General features: G+C 36.7%; 1 long non-coding RNA gene across 1 annotated transcript in view; it reads left to right on the top strand.

The window, feature by feature from the left end:
* Positions 1-9,578: 9,578 nt before the first annotated feature.
* The window catches only part of LOC144329739 (uncharacterized), a 32,646-nt gene continuing 16,444 nt past the window's right edge, over positions 9,579-25,780 (top strand). Inside the window, exons 1-3 of the long non-coding RNA XR_013395374.1 lie at positions 9,579-9,654; positions 10,011-10,071; positions 20,517-20,657. This is a non-coding gene — a long non-coding RNA (uncharacterized LOC144329739). The remainder of the gene's footprint in view (positions 9,655-10,010; positions 10,072-20,516; positions 20,658-25,780) is intronic.

Raw genomic sequence — 25,780 nt, 5'->3', positions numbered from 1 at the left:
AAATCCCTGCTCAATAGGGAAAAACTGAAGGCCTTTCCTCTAAGATACTGAAACATGACAAGAATGTCCATTGTTACCACTGTTATTGAACATAGTACTGAATGTCTGGCTAAGGCAATTAGACAAGGAAAAAAAAAAAAAAAAAGAAGAGCATCCAAACTAGAAAGGAAGAACTCAAATAAGCCTTGTTTGCAGATGGTATGATCTTATATTTGCAAAAACCTAAAGCCTTCACAAAAAAAACTATTAGAACTGATAAATACACTCAGTAAAGTTGCAGGATATGAAATCCACATATGAAAATCAGTAGCATTTCTATATGCTAACAGTGAATAATATGAAAAAGAAAGAAAAAAGTAAGCCCATTTACAATAGCCACAAATAAAATTAAATACTTAACCAAAGAAGCAAAAGGTCTCTATAATGAAAACCATAAAACACTGCTGAAAGAAATTGAAGAGGACACCAAAAAAATGGGAAGATATTTCATGTTCATTAACTATAAGGATCAATATTGTTAAAATGCTCACACTGCCCAAAGCAATCTACAGATTCAATGCAATCTCTATCAAAATAGCAATGACCTTCTTCACAGAGATAGAAAAAACTATCCTAAAATGTATATGGAACCACAAAAGAACTCAGAATAGCTAAAGCAATCCTAAGCAAAAAGGACAAAATGAGAGGAATCACATTACCTGGCTTTAAATTAAACTATAGAGCTATAGTAACCAAAACAGCATGGTTCTGGCATAAAAACAAGTGTATGAACCAATGGAACAGAATAGAAAACCCACAAATGAATCTACTTACCTACAGTAAACTCATTTTTGACAACAGTACCATGAGATACACTACACAAAAGATAGTCTTTTCAATACACAGTGTTGGGAAAACTGAATATCCATATGCAGAAGAATGAAACTAGACCCCTATCTCTCATCATGTACAAAAATAAAATTAAAACAGATTAAAGATTTAAATCTGAGACCTCAAACTATTTAACTACTACAAAAAAGTTTCGAGGAAACTCTCCAGGACATTGGTCTGGGCAAAATTTTCCTGAGTTATACCCCGCAAGCATAGGCAACCAAAGCAAAAATGGACAAATGGAATCATATCAAGTTAAAAATCTTCTGCCCAGCAAGAGAAACAATCAACAGTGAAGAGACAACCCACAGAATAAGAGAAAATATTTGAAAACTACTCATCTGACAAGGGATTAATAACCAGAATGTATAAGGAGCTCAAACAACTCTACAGGAGAAAAATCTATAAATCCAATCTAAAATGGGCAAAAGATTTGAATAAACATTTCTCAAAAGAAGACATACAGGACTGGGTGTCGTGGCTCATGCCTGTAATCCCAGCACTTTGGGAGCCAAGGCTAGTGGATCACTTGAGTCCAGGGGTTTGAGACCAGCCTGGGCAACGTGGTGAAACTCCATCTCTACAAATAAACACAAAACAAATTAGCTGGGTGTGGTGGCACGTGCCTGTAGTCCAAGATACTTGGGGGGCTGAGGTGGGAGGATTGCTTGAGGCCAGGAGATCAAAGCTGCAGCAAGTCAAGATCATGCCACTGCACTCCAGCCTGGGCAACAGAGCAAGAGGCTGACTCAAAAAGAAAAAGACATACAAATGGCAAACAGGCATACGAAAGGAGCTCAACATCATTGATCATCAGAGAAATGCAAATCAAAACTATAATGAGATATCATCTCACCCCAGTCAAAATGATTTATATCCAAAAGATAAGCAATAACAAATGCTGGCGAGGATATGGAAAGGGAACCCTTGTACACTGTTGGTGGGAATGTAAATTAGTACAACCACTATGGAGAACAGTGTGCAACTCAGGCAAAAAAACTAGAAATATAGCTATCATATGACCCAGGAATCCCACTGCTAATACCCAAAGTAATGGAGATCAGTATATCAAAGAGATATCTGCATTCCCATACTTGTTACAGCACTGTTCACAACAGCTAAGATTTGGAAGCAACTTAAGTGTCCATCAACAGAGGAATGGAAAAAGAAAATGTGTTATATATACAGAATGGAGTACTGTTCAGTCATAATAAAGAATGAGATCCTGTCATTTGCAACAACATGGATTTTATCATGTTGGAACTGGAAATTATCATGTTAAGTGAAATAAGTCAGGCACAGAAAGCCAAACATTGCGTGTTTCTCACTTATTTGTGGGATCTAAAAATTAAAGCAATTGAACTCCTGGAGACAGAGAGTAGAAGGACGGATACCAGAGACTGGGAGGGGTAGTGGGGAAGTTAGGGGGAGGTGGAGGGGAAGTGAGATGCTTAATGGCTACAAAAAAAATAGTACGGGGAATAAATAAGACGTAGTATTTGGTAGCACAACAGAGTGACTATAGTCAATCATAATCTAATCGTACACTTTAAAATAACTAAGAGTATAATTGAATTGTTTGTAATACAAAGGATAGATACTTGAGGGGATGGTTACTCCATTTCCCATGCTGTGATTGTTATGCATTGCATTCCTGTATCAAAACCTCTCATGTACCCCATAGTAGATGTGTATACCCCTATTACGTACCCACAAAAATTAAAATTAAAAAATGTGGATTGAGGTCACCAAGGGACAGAGTGATGGCATTTTTCTCAGGAAAAGTGCCTAGCCTTCAATACCTGTTTCTATTAATAGTTATCAGATATTTAGGCAAATGACGCTATTAAATGTACAAAAGCCAGCTTCTTTCACAACTCTGAATACACTGCTTAGACGTGAAAGCTGCAAAAGAATGCAGACTGAAAATAAGTGGCCATCTTTTAATGTTTCTCCACTGCTTTACGTACAGGAGTCAACAGTTTTATTATTAGGATAATTGCACTGGCTGAACTATCAAGAATGAAATGGAATTGCTGAACCTTAACCCAAGGACTACCATATTGCTTTGAAACCCCAATTTTACTTCATCAGAAATCCCATTGATGAGGGAGTATGAGTGTAGCACAGTTGTGCTATCTGTAAACTTTAGTCTCCCACCTTCTGTTTCTGAGGTGACCAAGGAGTTGCCTATAAACTCTACAGTCTACCTCTCCCATGTTTGGCCTGCTCAGTGAATGGAACAAATCTCATGGGGGCAGGAGAAGTTAGAGGACAAATACCAACCTGTGGAGTACCCGGGGAGTAAAAGGTATAAACTTAGTGTTCTGCAGTATATTATCTGGCAACAGCTGTCAGCTATCTCCAAACAATAAAAGTTAATTATATTCTATTCATCTCTTCCCCTGGTCATAGTCATCATTCTAGCCCACATCAGCATACAGAGTTATTTAACATATTAAATAACATTACAGCATTACAGGACTAGTTATTTTCATGTCCCAGTTGATCCAAGCACTGTTTGGATATTGGCTGCAAGTCTGTTGGTTGCAACAAAATTCTCTTTGGAAAATCTCATGCAGCAGGGGTATGTAGAAGATTCATTATATCACTACACTTAATGAAACTTGTTTTTGGATATAAAATTTCCCCAAGAATTATACTCAAATATATTACTTTCATTTATGTCATTCACTTTCTCCAAAAGCAGCTCAAAAATAAATTATTTAACTCAAATTATTTTACCCAGCCTTGATTAAACTCAGAGATCATATGTTTCAGTAGCAACTAGTGGAAATTTTAAGTAAAGAGCTGTTGAAGTAGGGTTTTTGAGAAAGTAAAGCAGATGATTACAAATTATCTTTGTTGAAATGAAAAATAAGGGCAATGTTAGTGGTATTTGCATATTAGTTGCCTCAAAATTTCAGTGAAAGTTGTTTTTTTAAGATCTTATAATCATAGTTGATTTTTTCCTAAATCTGTTTACCCAAGTGAAAAAAATGAAATGTTTCTTTTAACAACTACAGGAGTCATTAATTTATAAACTTGAGACTAAATGTTTATTATCAGAAACAATATTTGTTAAAATAACTTACTGTTTCTTTAAACAATGTTTGTCTTGGGAAGTTGGCTTTTCTCACTAACCTTAAGATAATTAACCTACTATCTATGATCTCACTGATCTGGCTCTAATTTATTTAATCAGTGTAAAAGAACAGAAAGATACTCCTATGATTAAAAATATACAGAAGAGAAATCAACTCCCAGAGTGATGATGTGAGAAGTGTAGACCCTCTTGCCACTCAGTCAACCATTAAACTGCTGAAAATGATATAAAAAAAAACTCTAGAAATTGTCTTAAGGCAAATAGCAAATGGAAAACATTTAGTCCAGAAAATCTACTAAATCTCACTAAGGACATCAACAGCCTGGGGCAACTGAGCCATGAATTTGCTCACATACCATCACTTCCCCCAGGCCCCAGATCAATATGATGGAAGCTCTACTGCAGAAATGTGCAGCTGAGACCAAAATTCTTCTCTACCTAGCTGCCAGCCAGAGACACATAGAACTAACAGACATCTATAGAACACTCACTCAATAAAAGCAGAATACATATTCTTCTCTAGTGCACATGGAACATTTTCCAGGAGAGCCCACATGCCAGGCCATAAGCAACATGGGTATTAACCACAGGAAAAGGTCAAGAGAATTGAAAAGAAAGCAAATTCTGACTTTACTAAACCCCTGAACCAACCAACCCCAGCAGCCACCTACTTACAGACTTATTGTTATGAGATGAAAATAAATGTATTTTTATTAATCTGCTGTTAGTAAGAATTTCTATTTCTTGTTGAAAGCTGAAAATATTCATAACAAATTCTATCGCTATGCCAGAAAGAGGAGAAGATGGTGCTTAGAATTTTGACAGGAGACTCTGGGGCTTTTTACAAAAGAATATGTTTTTTTCTTCCCCACATACACCATTCTATTAGGACCATGTTAGAAGTCACTTGCACTATGACTAGCTACAATCTCACTTAATACTATGCACAGCCTGACAATAGAGCAGCCCAGTCATTCACCCTTATTGCTCAGGCTCTCAGTGTGCATGTGTAATGAAGTCTAATCCTTCCTGTTTTTTTCAAGGCTCTCAACTTGCAGTTTAAAGCCTTTAATAATGATCTGAAAATCACTTTTCATTTAATTTGGTCAACAAACTAAAAAAAAATTACAGTCAATACCAGAAAGTGGTAAACGTCTTTCCTAGTCTCTTCCCATAAATTCTTGTAGTGGATCTCAAAGTGTAGTCCCCAAGACAGCTGCATCAACATCATCTGAGAACTTTTTAGAAATGCAAATTCTCAGGCCCCCACAGACCTTCTGAACCACTTGCTCAGAGTTTGAGAGCCCCTGCCCTACAGCGCACAGCCATATCAGGTGATGCACTCTCTCCTCCTACTCTTAGGCTTTTCTTTCTTACCACCTTCTTCTAGTATCTAGCTTTTCCCCTCTCTTCTGTCAGTGTTAAAAGCCTGCAGATAATATCCAAATCCATCATCTGATCTCATTAATTATCAGGATGACTGCTGACCCCACAATAAGGCTCATGGGAGATTCTCCACTTACATATCATAATACATAACCCAAAAGCCCATGCTCCAAATATTTAACCACAGCCTGTCAAAATGAGGAGGAAAGTAGAGTAAAAGGTCCTATATGTCTGTCCCCATCCCAAGTAAAGACATTGAACCTCTTTCTTCATTTAATACACCCTTAATCATGGGCCCTTCCTCTCATTTTTCCTTCCTTCTCCCTCTATCTCTTCACCTAGTACTCAGTCAACTCACTTCATGTTCAAAATAGCTCTCACTGTCAACTCTACCTCATTTCAAACTCCAATTATTATCTTTACTCTGTCTAAACTTCACACTGTCTATTTTCATTTCTTTTAACTAGGAGAGTGAAAGCTGAGCATCGATGATCTGTGTTTATATATCCTAGAGATTCATCCTAATTATCTTGTGTTAAAGACAATGTATTATTGTTTCATTCATTTTTAATCAGCCCTCTCTGCAGTGAAAGAATGTCCTTTTTGAAGAAGTGATCTCAGTGTGAACCACCCCCAACCCTGGTTACCCTTTACTAACATCTAATTTATGTACATATTCACAAGGTTGTTTTTATATGCTTCTCACTGTGTATCCCCTAGCAGATTTTTTAACAGATATTTCTCATGTATTTTCCTGAGTACTTGAAGACTTTTGAAAATCTGACTTTGGTTATATGTTCATTAAAATGTCATGCAGCACTATCCTTCCAACTAGAGACACAAAAAGTAATGAAAGACAAACCAAAGCCCAGAGACTCCTCAGCCTGGGTGTACAGTAGAGTTCACCCCAATTACAATAAAGTATCCCTCATTTAAGCATCTAAAAAACAATTTTAAAAAGTACTATAGAACAGACATCTCTCCTCAGGAGTGTCAGCTGTTTGAAAAAAAAATTGAAGGGTATAATGGAAGTAATGCCTACATGTGTCTCTATTCTATGAACAAAACTATTCTGCTGACCTGTGTATTCTTCTTTTTCCCTTGCCACTGATATTTCTCTAGTTTTATTTTATTTTGCTCTTTGAAGCCATCACAAATCCTTCTTGGAAAAACATCATAAAATCAATGATTTATTTTAAAAAGAGTTTCAGTAGCATATTTGTTACTTTTAGTAATATTAAAGTGACAATAATAAAATATACAGTGCTTTTAACTTTTCTATGCATTTCATTAACATTTTTCTATGGATTCTTACACTAAATCTAAGAGCAGGAATTTTTAAATTTTAACAATAAGAAATGAAAATTTAGAGATGTAAGTCTCTCACAGTCATTCATTTAGATATTATTAACAATAACAAAAACAGCAGCAGCAGCTCATTACATTTGCAGATTGCTAACTAGGACTTAAACTAAGGACCACCAATTCCAATTCCTATACTATTTCTCTAGTCATAACATACCTCTCCAGTACCTATGAGAAAAAGTAACTAAATTACTTAGAATTATCAGAAAGGAGAAACGATTAAAGCCCAAGCCAGTGTTACACATCATCAATCACTAGCATACACTTGAATATTTACATAGTTCCTTAATTCTCTATTTAAGAAAGTCTAATAAAGAGAGAAGTTAACAAAAAAAAAAGAGCCTAAATAACAAAAGAAATTCTAAGCAAAAAGAACAAAGCCAGAGGCATCACATTGTCCAAATTTAAACTATACTATAAGGCTACAGTAATCAAAACAGCATGGTGTTGGTTAAAAAAAAAAAAAAAAAAGACAGACACATAGACCAATAAAACAAAATAGAAAGCCCAAAATAAAGCCACACCCACAACCATTTGACCTTTCACAAAGATGCAGAAAGGACATCATATTCCATAAATTGTGCTGAGATAGGTGGTTAACCATATGCAGAAAAAATGAAATTAGACACTTGTCTTTCACCAGATACAAAAATTAACTAAAGATGGATTAAAGATTTAAATGTAAGACCTCAAACTATAAGAATCCCAGAAAAAAAAAAAATCCTAGGAAACACCCTCTGGACATTGGCCTTGGGAAATAATTTATGACTTAAGTCTTTGAAAGCAATTATAACAAAAACAAAATTTGGTAAGTGGGACCTAATTAAACTAAAGAGCTTTTGAACAGCAAAAGAAACTATCAACAGGGTAAAAGAAAACCTACAGAATGAGAGAGTAACTTAAACAATGGAAAAAATCAAATAACCCCATTTTTTAAAATGGGCAAAAGACATGCACAGACACTTCTCAAAAGAAGGCATACATATTAACCAACAAACATGGAAAAATACTCAGCATCACTAATCATCAGAGAAATGGAAGTCAAAACCACAATGAGATACCATCTCACACTAGTCAGAATGGCTATAATTCAAAAGTCAAAAAATAACAGGTGCTGGGACAAAGGGAACACTGAAACACTGCTGGTAGGAATGTAAATTTGTTCAGCCACAGTTTGAAGACTTCTCAAAGAATTTAAAGTAGAACTGCCATTTAACCCAGCAAACAAATTACTGGGTATATATTCAAAATAAAATGAGTCATTCTACCAAAAAGTTACATACACTTGGATGTTCATTGCAGTACTATTCACAATAGCAAGGATATAGAATCAACCTAGGTGTCCATCAATGGTGGACTGGATAAAGAAAAGGAGGCACACATACGTCACAGAATACCATGCAGCCATAAAAAAAAAGAGTGAAATCATGTCCTCTGCAGCAACATGGATGCAGCTGAAAGCCATTATCCTAAGTGAATTATCACAGGAATAGAAAACCAAATCCCACATGTTTTCACTTATAAGTAGGAGCTAAACATTGGGTATTCGTGGACATAAAGATGGCAACAAAAGAAACTGGAGGCTGCTAAAGGAGAGGGAAGGAGACAGACAAGAGTTGAATAACTATTGTGTGCTCACTACTTGGTTACACCCCAAACCTCAGCATCACACAATATACCCAGGTAACATATACCCCTTGAATCTAAAATAAATATCTCTTTTAAAGAGAGATTGAGGTTCAGTGGTAGGACAAAATAATGGAAAAATCTGTGGCTCAAGATCCACCTAGTAGGTAGAGCCAAGACTAATTACTAGTATTATCACATACTGGGAATGTACCATTACTTCCATTTGAACCTATTCTTTTCTGTCTTCCTCTCTAACGTATAAACTTGGAGTAGGTCACTGAGTTCTATGAACCTTGGTGGTGCTGCCTGTAAACTAACATTATTGGACTAGATGATCTCTAAGCTCCCATTCTAATGGCCCTTGTTTCTATAAATAAGAAGTGGGCAGGTTCTTTTAACAATTCTTGAAAAGTAGCAATTGAGAAAGCAATGCTCAGCCATCATCAAGTTGGGCTTGATCAACCTTAGCTAATGATTACCACACTTTGTGTGCAGCAAAATCATCTATAGTATGCTTAGGATTCAGGCTGCATATGTGGCGAATACAGCAGAGTTATGTTTATAAGAATTACTTCAATCTCAGTGTTTTCAGTTCTCAATTGAGGAGCAAAAGGTCTCAGCCTTTTTATGTAAGGCCTTCTGCCTCCAAATAGTTGAAAAAGTTCCAGAAGTACCCACATGTACAATTTAAATGGCCCCTAACCCTCACCAGCATTGGACCGGTGATAAAAATCACTTTTTCAGAGTCTCCAAGGGAGGGATCAGTAAGGGAAGAGTTCACCAAACACCATGAGAGCAACTCCTTACAGCTCAGGTCTGGGATCTTCTAGTGATGCTGGTCTCGGGCCTCTGCCTCCCTACAGGTGCTCATTTGGGATCATTGACCATTAGCCCTGGAATGTGTGTGGCTTATCATTCTGTCTAGTTAGTAGAGAAATGCTTTCCCTTTTCCTGTACAATTTTGTAAGATTATCTCAGAGTAAAGCTGTTTTGAACCCAGACAACAGTGGAGATTTTCTGTTTGTTTTTCCCACCCCGCATGAGCACTTATGCAGTTACGTTTATCTTCCTTGAGCACCTAGAGCTCATTGGTGGTGGAGGGAGTCTTACAGCATAGGTGGCCTCTCAGAGTCTCAGCAAGGTCACTCTTTTCCATATGTAATAATGAGCCGTTGTTCTATTCATCATTACCTCATAGAGCCCTTTCTTTGTCTCAGTTCTCATTTACTTACTCTTTTTTTTCTCCTTTTCCTTTTCCTATACCTTCCTTTGGTCCTTATAAGTATCCAAATTGCCCTGCAAGTATGAATTTTACAATAATGTCCTCAATTTGGTATACCAAGACTGATCTTAGTAGTTTCCTTGCACTAGGCACGTTCAGCTTAAAAACAAAAAGGGCCACCTCTTTTCAATAGAAAGAGATAATGTCCAAAAGCCTGAGGATAACAGTTAAACCCATTGAAAATCAATAAAAAGCCCTTTAAAGGCTACCATTTTCTTTAATGACATTTTTTCTTAGTGCTGGATGTCCCCTACCATCAGGCAATCAGTAATAGGATTGCAACTCTTACAGGGAAGGTGGAGGGACTGAGGAAAAAAGAGGAATTGAATTTATGTGTCTTTTCCTTAGCACAGCCTCAGATTTCTTTTTCAGAAAATAACTTCTGAACATACAGCATGAGGAAGCAGTGCTTCCCAACCAGTACATTTGAGTGGTGAGTACTCAACCCAGAGGTCTCAGAAACCTACTAGATTCCCAACTCTGCCACAATTTTGCACCAAAGGGCACCCTCACTTCACTTCTTTGTGGGTGTAAAATGAAGAGAAAGATACCTGCCCATCAGAAGCCAGCACCATGCTCCAGGCATAGGGCTTCAAGAAAACACAGAAGATTCAAAAATGAGGATTGTCATCTCAGAGAAGTTTATGAAATTATTAAAATTTGCAAAAACAATTTTAATCCTATCCGGGGTCAGCATGACAAAGCATTCTCCCCCCAGTCAAGCAGCAAGCGAGGGAAAGGAAGAGCTGCTCACCTTCCATCTGAGGGACTAGGCCAGGGACAGTTTTATCGAACGTGAATCTAGGCATTGCACCTCCATACATGACCATCAATTTTTACAACTTTCTTTTCTGCATTTACTCTGGTTTCACCTTTCACATGGGACTCCTCTGACCTTCAACTCTCTCCCAACTCATGTCTTATCAGGCTGGCTGTGACATCTGATAACTGACATCATCTGGCCCTATGACTTCTCTCTCTCATGAATAGGCAGTCAAGGTCTGGCATATCCTGACTTCTGTAATCAATTGTTGTGATGAAAAAATTCATTTGAACAAACATAGAAGTGTCAGAAACATTTTTAGGAAGGCAGGACCCTGGAAACAGAGTAGGAAGTGATGACAACATGCCAATTCAAAAATAATGTAAGTTATTCTACAAATAAAACCTAGTCAACATGAAAAAATGACTCAACTGTTTCTCCCAACAATGACTATAGAAAATATTTAAAAAAAAAAAAAGATGTTGAAAAACATAAATATTTGGGTAATTACCCATTGCCATTACTCCACACAGTGTCTGGATTTTCAACTTTACCTTCCAGTCAGATGAAAGATTCTTGAACTGGTATGTGAGCTCTGCATCTTCTTTTTAGAAGAACTATTTAGACAATGCTCAACTTACAAAGAAATTGCCACTACCCTTGTGTGAAAGAAGGGCACACAGGAGAAGTAGTGGCAATTTCTTCAAAGTTTAGAGAAACTCTGCTAGTTGAGAGGAACTGCTCAAGTTTCTCTCAACTAGCAGACTTTCCTGGACTGCCTGAATCCCTGTCTGCTGTGAGAAGAGAATTTCAAAACATGCTGGTGCTCTTGGAGAGCTCCTGGGTTCAGAAGTGAGGAAAGGGAAGAAGTTTCAAAACCTATGTGTATCAGTTAGAAATTTTTTTTGCAATTAAATAAAAAACTCTGGTAACAAAACATATTTCTTTCCTTAGCAAGAAATTCAAGAGGAGGACTGAGAGAAAGCCCCCGATTTAGCAGTTGGGAACCCAGAATCAGAACAGGTTCAGCGGACTTCAGTAGAATGGTCAGGGTAGAGACCATGTTGCAATGGGTTGTCTGGGAACAAGCAGTTTTTTTTTTTTTAAGTGCAGAGATAAATGATATACTCTAGACCTTAAAAAACATAAAAGACACACAAATGGCCAACAAATATATGAAAAAAATGCTCAACATCACTAATCAACAGAGAAATGCAAATCAAAACCACAACGAGGTATGACTTCAGCCCCTATTATCAAAAAATAAAAAGTAATGAATGCTGGCAAGGATGCAGAGAAACGGGAACACTTGTGTGTGGTTGGTAGGACTGATACTAGCAAAGCCACTACAGAAGACAGTATGTGGTTCCTCAAAAAACTACAAAGAGGGCTACCACGTAATCCAGCAATCCCACTACCGGGGCATTTATCCAAAGGAAAGAAAATCAGTGTAACAAAGATACCTCTTTACTCTCATTTTTATTACAGCACTATGCACAACAGCCAAGACATGGAATCAACCTAGGGTCTAACAACAGATGGCTGGATAAAGAAGATGTGGTATATACACACAATGGAATACTATCAGCCATTAGAAAAAGAGGTTTAATTGGACTTAGAGTTCCACATGGCTGGGGAGGCCTCAGAATCATGGCAGGAGGCAAAAGGCACTTCTTACTTGGTGGCACAGCAAGAGAGAATAAGGGGGAAGCAAAAAGTGGAAACCCCTGATAAACCTATCAGATTTCATGAGACTTATTCGCCATCACGGGAATAGCACAGGAAAGACCAGCCCCCATGATTCAGTACCTCATCGTGGGTCCCTCCCAAAACATGGGAATTCTGGGTGATACAATTCAAATTGAGATTTGAATGGGAACATAGTCAAACCGTATCATGTATATATATGACATTTCATGGATGGAACTAGAGGACATTAAGTTAAGTGAAATAAGCCAGGAACAAAAAGTTAAACACCGCATGTTCTCATTCATATGTGGAAACTAAAGAAAAATTAACCTCATAGAAGTAAAAAGTAGAACAGAGGATACTAGAGGCTGAGAAGGGTAGGCGAAAAAAGGTTGGGGGGTAGGGAGAGATTTGTTAAAGGATACGAAATTATAGTTAGATAGGAGGACTAAGTTATAGCATTCTATAGCACTATAGATAACTATAGTTAATAACAATATAAAGGTTCAAATAGCTAGAAGGAGGATACTGAATGCTCCTAACACAAAGAAATGATAAATATTTGAAATGATGGATATGCTAATTACTCCAGTCTTATCATTACACATTGTATGTATTGTCATATCACTATGTACCCCATAAATATGTATGATTATCCATTTAAAATATTTTTTAATTTAAAAAATAGGAAGAAAAAAACCTTAGCTTTAGAATTTGGCAGAGTCACAGAGACAAGAAAAATTTCCCGAAAGGTATCTATAGATATTAAAAAACATTACAGAAGATTAAAAAGGGAAAGGGTAGCTTTTATGGTAAAATAATTTAGGGATATACTGAGTAAGCAAAGGTAAGAAGATGTCTTTTCATTACTGCAGAACTTCTCAGCACCTTCAACAAGCTACTGTGAGTTCTCAGTATTCAAAAGGAAGTTAATAGTATACAAATGACTCAAGTTTATTTGACAAAATGATTATTTTTTTCCACCGAGTACCTCCCAGAACTAGTATTTAGAAGACAAGCTATGGAAAACACGGCTTAAAGAATAGAGGATAACATTGTATAAGCCAGGTAGAAACAAGAAGTAAAAAGGCGAGATTAAAGAAGCATTAAGGGATACCTGATGGGAGAAGGGCTCAGAAAGAATAAGGGATGTGGCAAAAGTGAACAGATGGAGGCTAGAAGGGTGCTTCTTCCTCAGCTGTCTGAGAGGCATAAAGAGAGAGGGAGAGAAAAAGGTGTCAGCACATCTACACAAAGCAAAGGTAGTTGAGGAAATTCACAGGGCAAGACTATATTCTTTTCACAAAAGGAAAGGTTAGATGTGCATAAAGGACAAAGGTCAGGGCCGACTAAGGGAAAGAGAAACAAAGCCATCAGGGTCTGGGAAGGGGTACCAGGAACAAGGAATAAGTGAAGACAGGGAAATGGGACAATATCAGTTTCAAAAATATGCTTTTATTAAATGTCAAGATTGTAATTATGAATAAGCTTTGACCTAAAATTTTATTTTAATGGCATTTACTCCATATATGTGTGTGTGTGTGTATATATATACACATACTCGTATAATATATATATACATATGTATACATATACACTTGTATAAGTCTGTAGTTACATGCTCTAGGATGTTTATTAAAACATTGTTTATAGTAGCAGAAAATTTTTAAAAACATCTACATGTAAATTACTTAAGGATAGTTAACAAATTAGTCCACATTCTTAGAACAGTAGATAGGCAGACAATAAGAATATACTGACTTGGAAAGATGTCCACGATATTAAGTGAAGAAATCAACTTATAGAACAATATGTGTAACATGAACCCATGTGAAACCTGTGGGTGCAGGTGCGCATGCGCATGCACACATGCGTGCACACAAAAAATGGTGGTTGCATGTCTAAGTACATAGTTCTAGGCTATGGTTTTGGTGGAACTCAGGCTGGAAAAAAAAGGAGTAATTTTTATCTTTTACTTCATATCCTTCTATTTGGACATTTTTACAGTAAGCACATACTGCATTTATAGTTTTTACAGTTTGTTCCTTCCTGGATCTACACTCTAGAGACCCTCCTCCTTCTCTTCTATAGCACGACTTTGCCTCCTAGCTCCAAAGAATCAAGGGCAGGCTGTACTCTCCTGCTGTGACTCAGGCCCTCCTAGACCTCAGGGCCTCATGAAAGACAGAGATCGCTTAGATTTACTGATAATTTCACTTTGTGACTTCACTTTGTGGCCAATCCTTTCTGGTTCTCTGATCTTCAGACCACAAAAATGTCATCCAGCTCTAAGTTTGATCCCAATTCTACGCAGACTAGAAAGGGCATGCCAGGACAATGACAAAACATTAATTTTGGGGGCAAACAAACTTTGTTTCCAATAAATAACATAGAATTAATTCCTGGAACGTAAGTGTGTTTATAAGTCCAGCCTGATCACATAATACTAAAAAATTAGTAAAAATACCGACTTAGAAATTATTTTTATAGAAACATGATTTTACCTGAACTTTCCTATTATTATTTCTTCTACAGACTCGAAATTCTACTCTCATTTTTATTTTATTTATTTTCAAGGAGAAATTCATTGTCCGATGTTCACTTTACAGAAAATCCAGTCAAAATTTGCTTACAATAAGCCATGCAGATGTTTCTTATAACCACTAGGGGTCAGACTACTACATTAGTAGAAGTCAAACCGAGCTTGAAACATGGTATCAATTGGTTGAGGATCAGGCTAACATTCTCCTGCATACAAACAGAAGACTGACCATTTAAATTAAACATTTTATAAAGGAGATAATGAGAAAGAATGCATTTGACAAGACAGGCTCAGAAAGTTGAAACTATCATATATGATAAATATAATACAGTAAAGAAATTTCATCCTTAATAAAAATTTCAATTATTCACTTGCTCATTCTCATTGGCAAGATATTACTCCAATCTAAGTGGGCTCACATCAGAGGATTAATCATTGAACTGGGCAAATGTTAAGAGAGCAGAAACAACTAAAATCATGAAACTGTCAGCAAAAAAGAAGAAATCCTCATTTATAAAGAATAAACCGCATGACTAGCAGAGGATTGAGATGAATGGCTGAAACATTTTTCCAATGGATTTCAGCCATGGTAACAATAAATCTGAGTCATCTCACAGCAATGAGTGTGTTCAGGAGTGTGGGCAGCTCTGGACTGGGCCTTTGTTCCACTCCCTGTTTGTGCCACAAACAGGGCCCTGAACACACTCCTCTTCTCCTGGTCTCAAAATGTCTTGAGTAAGATTAATAAAGAATCTTCAGGCCTTAAAATTAAACAGATTTATCTAACAATATTGGTATATAAAAGTTAAGAAAGTGAGGGGAAAACTTTCAAGATTTAAGTTTTTTTTTTTTTTTTTTTTTTTTTTTTGAGACGGAGTCTCGCTCTGTCACCCAGGTTGGAGTGCAGTGGCCGGATCTCAGCTCACTGCAAGCTCCGCCTCCCAGGTTTAGGCCATTCTCCTGCCTCAGCCTCCCGAGTAGCTGGGACTACAGGCGCCTGCCACCTCGCCCGGCTAAGTTTTTGTATTTTTAGTAGAGACGGGGTTTCACTGTGTTAGCCAGGATGGTCTCAATCTCCTGACCTCGTGATCCGCCCGTCTCGGCCTCCCAAAGTGCTGGGATTACAGGCTTGAGCCACCGCGCCCGGCCAAGATTTAAGTTTTAACAAAAATTTTTTAAATGAGGGTATTGACTCTTAAGATACATTATTACAAGTTGTGTTTTTTAAAAATGGAACAAACTGAGATCATAGACCATATCTACTGCCAGACAAAGTGATTAACAAAACGTCAAAATGTATTTACATTTTTAATGATAGTGTTTTAAAGTAAATACTCTAAGTGTATATGTAAACATATGTGAGGGCTATTCCCTGGAATGATAAACAAATTAAAAAGTGGTTACCTGTTCGGGGTGGGGTAGAACTAAATGGATATGGATAGTGTGGCTATAAGAATATACAGTTCATTTCTTTATATATTGTTTTGATATTTTTGTGATTGTATTACATGATGCATTACATTTTTTAAATTTTGAATATATCCATTGCCTATTCAAATTTTTTAAAAATTAATTTTAAGCTTTATAAGGGCAAAAACATGGGCCAATACAAAATTAAACACAACTGAATATGAAAACCCTCCGTGATTTGAATGGGAGTTAGAAATGACACAGGGATCTTTGTTGCTAATATAAGTTGGCAATATAACAGTGATACTATGTTTTAAATGGACTGCATCAAAATACCTCAACCAAATTGGCCACATCTTAATGGTTGTATCTAAAGATTTTGTTTGGCAGATTTTTCACCTGTGCCCCAAACCCTCACTGAACTGCTTATACCTCATATGACACTAAATCCGGAGAGGGAAGAAGTTCCCCCCTCCTCTTTTTTCTTTACATACACACATGCATGCACAGCATGCACATGCATGCGCACACTGGCATGTGTGTCAATGAATATTAATGTATGCAAAGAAACAATGGAGATGGTCACAGGCAAATTTATTCTGCAAATCACTAACCTAACTCATAGCCTTCTCAACATACAGGTCAAATGTGATTTCTATCAAAATTCCAGCAAGAGAATTTGTAGATGTAGACAAGATTATTGTAAAATGTATATGTAAAGGCAAAGGAACTCGAATAGATACAACCATTTTGATAAAGAATAAAGCAAGAATTATTCTACTCGATTTCAAAATATATCGCTACAGTAATCAAGGCTACCTGGCACTGGTGATAAAATAGACACATAAATCGATGGAACAGAATAGAGAACCCAAAATAGACCTAAACAAATATGTGCAGTTTATTTTTCACAAAGGTGCAAAAGCAATTCAATGGAGGAAAAATAACTTTTCAACAATGGTGCTGAAACAATTGGACATCCACAGGTCAAAAAGATGAACGTGGGCCTAAGCTTCAACATTAAGTTAAAATTAACTCAAAAAGTATTAGCCTGGGAAACATGGTGAAACCTCATCTCTAAAAAAAAAAATACAAAATAATTAACCAGGTGTTGTGGCATGTGCCTGTGATCCCAGCTACTCAAGAGGCTGAGGTGGGAGGGTGGCTTTAATGTAGGAAGTCAAGGCCGCACCCCAGCCTGGGTGACAGCGCAAGACCCTGTCTGAAAAAAATAAAATAAAATAAAATAAAATAAAAAATAAATAAATAAAGTATTAAAGATTTAAGTGAAATTTTAAAAGTATAAAACTTTTAGAAAAAAGTAATAAGAGAAAGTCTTCAGAATCTAAGACTAGATAAAGAATTTTTAGATTTGACACCAAAATCATGATCCATAAAAGAAAAGATTGATAAATTGGATTTCATCAAAATTTCAAACTTTTGCTCTATGAAAGATTCTATTGAAAGGATGAAGAGATAAGCTTCAGAATAGGAGAAAATATTTGCAAAAATGTATCTGGCAAAGGACTAGTATCTACAATATATAAACTATTCTAAAAACTTAACAAAGAAAAACCAATTAGAAAATGAACAAAAGACATAAACAGACATACTAATAAATATGGTATACAGGTGGCAAATAAGTACATTATAAGACATTTCACATCATTAACTGGCAGGGAAATGTAAATTAAAACTACAATGAGATATCATTACACATCTATTAGAATGGCTAAAATAAGAAATTGTGACAACACCAAATGCTGACAAGATTGTGTAGAAACTGGATCACTCATACATTGCTGGTGGGAATGTAAAATGCTACAGACACTCTGGAGATTATTTTGGCAGCTTCCTAAAAAACTAAATGTGCAACTGTCATACAATCCAGGAATTGCCCTCTCCAGCTTTTAGCTGGGGGGTCAGGGGTGTGGGAAAAAACTTCCATCTGTAAAAAAAACCTATACATAGATATTTTTAGCTACTTTACTTGTAATAGCTTAAAACTGAGTATAGCCCTGATGTCCTTCCATGAGTGAACAGTTATACAAAAATCTGGTATATCCATATGTGCAATACTACTCAGTAAGGAAAAGGATTGCGTGAACTATTGATACACGCAACAACTTGAATGAATGTCTGGAGAATTATGATGAGCCCAAAAAGCCAGTCCTAAAAGGATAGGTACTGTATGAGCCGATTTATATAACATTCTTGAAATGACAAAATACTAGAAATGGAGAACAGGTTGGTGATTGCCTGGGGTGAAGAATGAGGTTGGGAATTGGTGAGAAAGAAGGACGAATGCTACAAAAGAATGCTACAAGAATCTTTGTGATGAAAGTTCTCTGCATCTTGACTGTATCAATATCAGTATCTTGGTTGTAATATTGTACTAAAGTTCTGTAAGATATTAGCATTGGAGGAAAGTAAGTGTATATGAGATTTCTCTGTATTATTTCTTAGAACTGTGGGTAAATCTACAATCATCTCAAAATGATGTTTGGTTTTATATATATATATATACACACTTATGTGTGTGTTATTATAATTTTATACCTAAAGAAATATATATGTTTAGTTTACATAAAATATTTCTAAAATAATTAATAATATAAACTATGACCTTGAGTTGTTATGGAAATGAGGATCATAGTAGCTATGCATATTTTTTCCTTGTTGGATGTGCATGTGTGTGTGTGTATGTGTATGTGTACAAATTATTAAGTTATTGCCTACCAGTTCCAAAGCTACTCTTCTCTCTGCTTTATGTTTCTGGAATTGGGACTTCACAAATCACACTTCTGCTTTCCTAACTTAGGCTTTCCCTCTTAAGCTCCACCAACACAGGGAAACTAAAAGACAGAAGGAGAATAAAGGAACTTCCTCCTCCTCATTTGCTTCCTGTGGGCTTCTCTGTTCCATGTCCTTCTGGGCATCACACAGTAACAGGTCTTCTCCATCTAAGGGTATCAAGGCCTTCCAGTAGCAGCAACTGAATTCAATTTGCATGTTTTCCAATCCTTGCAAAACCAGTCACATTGAACTGGTGTCAGCAAACTTTTGCTATAAAGGACCACATAGTAAATATTTCAAGCTTTGCAGTCCATTTGTTCATATAGCAACTACTCAACCCTGCTGTTGTAGCAACAGCTGTAGATAATATTTAACTGAATATGCATGGCAAGTATAACTTTATTTTTGGACACTGAAATTTTAATCTTCTATGAATTTTATGTGTCACAAAATATTATTATCATTATAAATGAAATTGTGCCCCTCAAAAAGATATGTTTTACTAGTAACCTCCTATGTCTGTGATTATGACCTTATTTGGAAATGAGGTCTCTGCAGATAATCAAATTAAGGTGAGGTCATTAGGGTGGCCCTAATCCAATATGACTGGTATCCTTCCTTTTACTTTTCTTTTTTTTTTTTTTTTTCCTTTTTTAAGAAATGGGGTCTTGCTATGTTGCTCAGGCCAGTCTTGAACTCCTGGGCTCAAGTGTTCCTTCCTCCTCTATCTCCTAAAGTGCTGCAATTACAGGCATGAGCCTTCATGCCCAAGCAAGTGGTATCCATACAAGAGAAAAATGTTGCAAAGACATGGACACAGAAAGGAATTCGTTCTGTGAAGATGGAAGCCAAGATTGAAGCAATCAGCTACAAGCCAAGGACTGACTGCCACCTCCGGAAACTAGAAAAAGTCAAGGAAGGATTCTACCTAGAATCTCAGGGGAATCATCGCCCTGTTGCTAACTCTATTTTGGATTTCTAGTTCCCAGAACTGTACAAGAGTAAATTTCTGTTGTTTTAAGTCATGTAATTTGTGCTATTTTGTTACAGGTGGCCCTAGGAAACTAATACCCTTATTCTTTTATTTTTTTATTCAATGTTTTAAAAACATAAAAAACCATTCTTAACTCCCAGGTCATACAAAACAGGTAGAAGGCTGGATTGGGCCTATAGGCACCTGACCCCCACCTCAAAACATCAACATGTGCCAAGCAATGCCCATACCATCTGTTTTAGACCCACACTACTACATTCTAAGAATTTCAGTCTCTTCCCTTTTCCTCCACCCTGAGGGAAAGGTAGATGCTTCTGTAATTGCTACTTATATTACACTTCGCTATTCTCTCTTTCCTCTTCAGTTACCTAGCTAATAACTTTATACCTAGTTAACAATTATTTATGTTAAATTTGCTCTGTTAAAATAATTGCGTGTTTTTTTTCCTGGCTGGATCCTGACAGATATAATTTTCTTCTGAAAAGATTATTCAAGATTTTATATGAAGTACATTGACCTTTAAGGCTTTTGGGATGCCATGGTAATTATTAAGTTTGATTTTAGGTAATTAAGTTTGATTTTAGGTAATTGAGACAACTCTTTGCAGAGCTGAGATCCCTGACACAGAAATTGCATACTTTATTTGTCACAAACTTTAATTAATAATCATTCTTGCTTTAATAGATTCATTCCTCTGAGGACCCTCAAGTACTTCAGAAGAACTAAAAAATGAATACCGTGTTACACCAAAGAAGAAATAAAAGCTGCCAGTGTCTTCAGAAGTTAAACAGACACCTGTTCTTTGACCCAGCAAACCCATCCTAGGTACTTACCCAAGAGAAACAAAAACATGTATTTACAAAAAGACTTGTATAAAATGTTCAAAGCAGCCTTACTCATAACAGCCAAAATCTGAAATAACCCAAATGTCCATCAATAGGATGATGAATAAGTAAACTGAAATATAACCATATAATGAAATACTACTCCATCAATAAAAAGGAATGAACTTCTGATACACAAAACAAAGTAAATAAACTTTAGGAACATTATGTTGAATAAAAGAAAAGACACCAAAGAACATACGTAATTTTGTTTATACGAAGTTCAAGAACAGGTAAAAATAATCTGTGATGATGGAAATCAGAAGAATGGTTGACTTAGGGTAAAAGAAGAATGCTGACTGGAAAAGGGCAGGAGGGAAGTTTTGGGGTGATAGAAATACATCCTAGTTGGGATAAGGATGAAAGAGGCTTATATATTTGTCAAAGCTCATTGACATGCACTTTATTTTTTTAGATGAGGTCTTACTCTGTCTCTCAGGCTGGAGTGCAGTGGCGCGATCACTGCTCACTGCAGCCTCAACCTCCGGGGTTCAAGTGATCCTCACTTCAGCCTTCTCAATAGCTGGGACCACAGATGTGCACCACCACACCCGGCTAATTCCTTTATTGTTTGTGGAGATGGGATCTGCCTATGTTGCCTGGGCTAGTCTTGAACACCTGGGCTCAAGCAAACCTCCCACCTCAGCCTCCCAAAGTGCTGGGATTACAGGCGTCAGCCACTGTGCCCAGTTAATCTGCACTCTTAATAGATGCATTCCACTTTATGTAAATTTTACTTTAAAAGCATAAGAATAAGTAAAAGAAAAAAAAACTAAGGCATAGGTGAATCTCTAATTTTCAGACCTGAAATTCATAGCATAACCTTTGGAATTATAGACTAAGCCTTTAGAAGGCAAGCACTAAAACTATCTTCTTTGTTGTATATCGAATTTAACATGCTGTAACATATCTATTGATCCAATAGGTGTTAATATTAGAAGCATGAGCACGTTTCAAACATATAAAGTAGGTATCACTTCCAAATAAAATCTGCATAAGTAGTTCAAGTTTGGCCTTCCCTTTTACCCTTCTTTTTTTTTTTTTACAGTATAAAAGATTCTGAGGGATTTTTTTTTCTCACCAGATTTTGATTCCCAGCAAGCATCACCAATATACAATAACTCATTGAAGGAAAATATTCTTCCTTTGGGAAAAAGACTAAAATTAAACACTTTTCATCTACCTAAAAATCATTACAATGGCATCAAAATGTGAATAATTTAATCTGCTCATAAAATATTGCCTACCACTGACAGTGCTTGGCTGTATGTTCAGATTGACCCAATTTAACAATTTCTAGACACAAAAAATTTCAAGTTGAAAAGTGATCACAACAGTCACCTTTTCAAGTCTAGTTCACAGACATTATGAGTAATTTTTTTGCAATGTCAAGCCATTTTGGCATAGCATTTGCCTTCCGTCATGAACGACTAAGTGTTCATTTTCTTTGTTTACCTTACTTTTAATTAAACAAATAACATATTGTTGGGGGCTGGGCACAATGACTCACACCTGTAGTCCCAGCACATTGGGAAGCCAAGATGGGCAGATAGCTTGAGATTAGGGGTTCAAGACCAACCTGACCAACACGGTGAAAATCCATCTCTACAAAAAAAAAAAATCCGAATAACAAAATAACATATTGTTGGGTGTGTGTGCATGTAACTTGAAACAACCCAAGTGCTTATTAATAAGAGAATTGATGAAATAACTATGGAAACATGCAGCTTTTTTTTCTTAATGAGATACCTTTAAATGTGGTGGCATGAAAAATTTTTCTGGATATATTAAGTTGTTAAAAACGAAGTCACAGAAGGAGAGGCATAGTATGATCATATTATGTTCAAAAATCTATAACTGTGTAAAATAATAAAATGTCTGTAAATATTATCAAACGAATAAAGAAAACATTTAGAAGGATCCATCTACACTGTTAAAGTAGTTAACTAGAAAGAAATGTTAAAAAGAAGGTGTACACAAAAGGATTTGCACTTGAATTTTATAAGCAGCACATAAATCCAGTTTCTGGAACAATGCTTGATACAAAGTAGATAACAAATAGTTGTTGAATGAATTAATATATTACTCAAGGAATCAATGGCTTCTATAACTTTAAAACAAAACAATTATATTAAAAAACACAAATAAGTAAAACAAATAGAAACCATCTAAAATCAGCTCCCCAAAGAACTGTTGTTTACATTTTGGCATATACATATAGCCCAATGTTTTTATTTTTAATTTTCAAAAATTGTATATATTTATGGTGTGCAACATGATGTTTCAATATATGCACACATTGTAGAATGGCTAAATCAAGCTAATTAACATATCTATTACCTTACATACTTTTCTTTTGTGTATGTGACGAGAGATCTAAAATCTACTCTAAGCAATTTTCAGCAATGTTAATAAGTATACAACATATTATTAACTATACTCATCATGTTGTTCAATAGATCCCTTGAACTTATGCCTCCCATTGAAATGAAATTTTGAATTCTTTGTATCCAATATTTTTCTTTTTAATACACAATATTAAAGCACCAGACCAGGCATGTAGCACAAGCCTATAATCTTAGCACTTTGGGAGGCAAAGACAGGTGCACCTCTTGAGGTCAGGAGTTCGAGACCAGTCTAGCCAACATGGTGAAACCCCCTCTCTACAAAAAATACAAAAATTAGCCAGGCGTGGTGGTTCACACTTGCAGTCCCAGCTACTCAGAAGGCTGAGGTGGGAGGATAACCTTGAAAGAGAGAGACCCTCTCATATTGTTATATATTGTTTTATACTCAGTACCTGTTTTAAGAAAAAAATAAGGAAGTAAAACCAAAGACAGGCAGCCCGGCGCCAGGCCCGAAACCAGGACTGGGCCTGCCTGACCTAAACCCAGTAATTAAAAATCAATTCATAACTTAGAAATCGATGTTATTCATAGATTCTAGACATTGTATAGAAGAACATGTGAAACTCCCCGCCCTGTTCTGTTTCACTCTGACCACCGGTGCATGCAGCCCCTGTTACATACCCCCTGCTGGAGCAAATCAATCATGACGCTTTCACGTGAAATCTTTAGCGTTGTGAGCCCTTAAAAGGCACAGAAATTGTGCACTCAGGGAGCTCAGATTTTAAGTCAGTAGCTTGCCGATGCTCCCAGTTGAATAAAGTCCTTCCTTCTAAAACTCAGTGTCTGAGAGGTTTTGTCTGCGGCTCGTCCTGCTACAACCAGAGCCCAGGAGGTAGAGGTTACAGTAAGCTGTGATCATGCCACTGCACTTCAGACTAGGCAACAGAGTGAGACCTGTCTCCAAAAACAAAACAAAAAAAGATAAAACAATGTACAATATTTTGTAAATTGTCGCTTTCCCCAATCAAAAATATACCAGGGTATCTTTCTTTTCTTTTCTTTCTTTCTTTCTTTCTTTTTTTTTTTTTTTTTTTTTTTTTTTTTTTTTTTTTTTGAGACAGAGTCGCACTCTGTTGCCCAGGCTGGAATGCAGTGATACGATCTCAGCTCACTGTAACCTCCGCCTCCCAGGTTCAAGCGATTCTCCTGCCTCAGCTTCCCAAGTAGCTGGAATTACAGGCATGTGCCACCACACCCAGCTAATTGTTGTATTTTTAGTAGAGACAGGGTTTCACAATGTTGGCCAGGTTGGTCTTGAACTCCTGAGTGCCAGAGATCGGCCTGCCTCGTCCTCCCAAAGACTGGGATTACAGGCGTGAGCCACTGCGCCCAGCCACCAAGGTATGTTTCAATGCCAATAAATACATGCCTCAATAATTTTTAATGTCTTCATTTTATTTTAGCATTCATTTTTTTATTCTAACAGAACTGTTCTTCTTAATTTAAATGTCAATAATGTTCATTCAGTCAGTCAGTCAGTAGCTCAATCAATAAATAGTTTTAAAGACCATGCAATATTTCAGGCAGGTACTCAGGCAAGCATAAGAATACAACAGTTAATGAGGGGAAAAAAGGCACCTGTCTTCATAGCAACTGGAGTCTATGAGGTGAGATAAACATTATACGAATAAATAGAAAGATAAATACATGGTTTTAAAATATAATAAGAAACCTTTTTAAAAATTTTGGAGACAGGATCTCACTCTGTCACTCAGGCTAAAGTGCAATGGCAAGATCACAGCTCACTATAGCCTCTATCTCCTGGGCTCAAGTGATCCTCCCACATTAGCCTCCCAAGTAGCTGGGACTACAGGTGTGCACCACTGTGCTCAGCTAATTTAAAAAAAAAAATTTTAGTAGATATGAGGTCTCGCTATGTTGCCTAGGCTAGTCTTGAACTCCTGAACTCAAGCCATCCTCCTGCTTCAGCCTCCTAAAGTGCTGGAATTACAAGTGTGAGCCACAGCACCCAGTCAAGAAATTTTCTTAGAAGATGCTATTCATAATAGAAAAAAATACGTTTAGAAGATGTAATTCAATAATTTCCCTTTGTGAGTGTCCAATTTAAGCTGAACTTGCAGGATGGGTTGAATGTGGCCAGGCAAACAGAGCAGAGAGCACTGCAGACAGTGAGAACAGAATCAGAGAAGAGCGCGCCACTGTGGAACAGAGAGAAAGCAGAACTGAAGAAACTTCTGGAGGAAGGGTGTGGCACTAGACTAGCTTGCAGGGTAGAACTTTGGATTCTATTCTAAGTGCAGAGGGGAGCCACCAAAGAGGGGTTTTGTTTTTGTTTTTGTCCCCTCCCCATCCCATGTATAAATGTGCAAGGTTTTTCTTTCTTGAGTTCACTGACCACTAAGAACAGAATGGATTGCAGGAGCAAGAATGAAAATACACAGATGACGAATAAAATGAGGGTTTCCAGGCTTGGGAAAGTATGAAGGAGTAAGAACAGCTGTCCACGAATAGAAAGTGTTGCAGAATGATTTGGCAAAGAAAGATGATGGGGAAGCAGTTGGAAAGTGTCTTTCTGTAACAATTCAATGCACACAGTATTTTACATATAATTTCAGGGTCCTTGTAGAACCCCTGAGTAGAAGACCACAGCTTTAAGACTGGTCACCATCCTTATCAAGAGAAAAGTGGGATTTGA

The sequence above is a fragment of the Macaca mulatta genome, chromosome 7 (genome assembly GCF_049350105.2).
Source record: "Macaca mulatta isolate MMU2019108-1 chromosome 7, T2T-MMU8v2.0, whole genome shotgun sequence".
Taxonomy (NCBI): Eukaryota; Metazoa; Chordata; class Mammalia; order Primates; family Cercopithecidae; genus Macaca; species Macaca mulatta.
The sequence above is the reverse complement of the archived record's forward strand: the minus strand, read 5'-3'. Positions and strand labels throughout refer to the sequence as shown.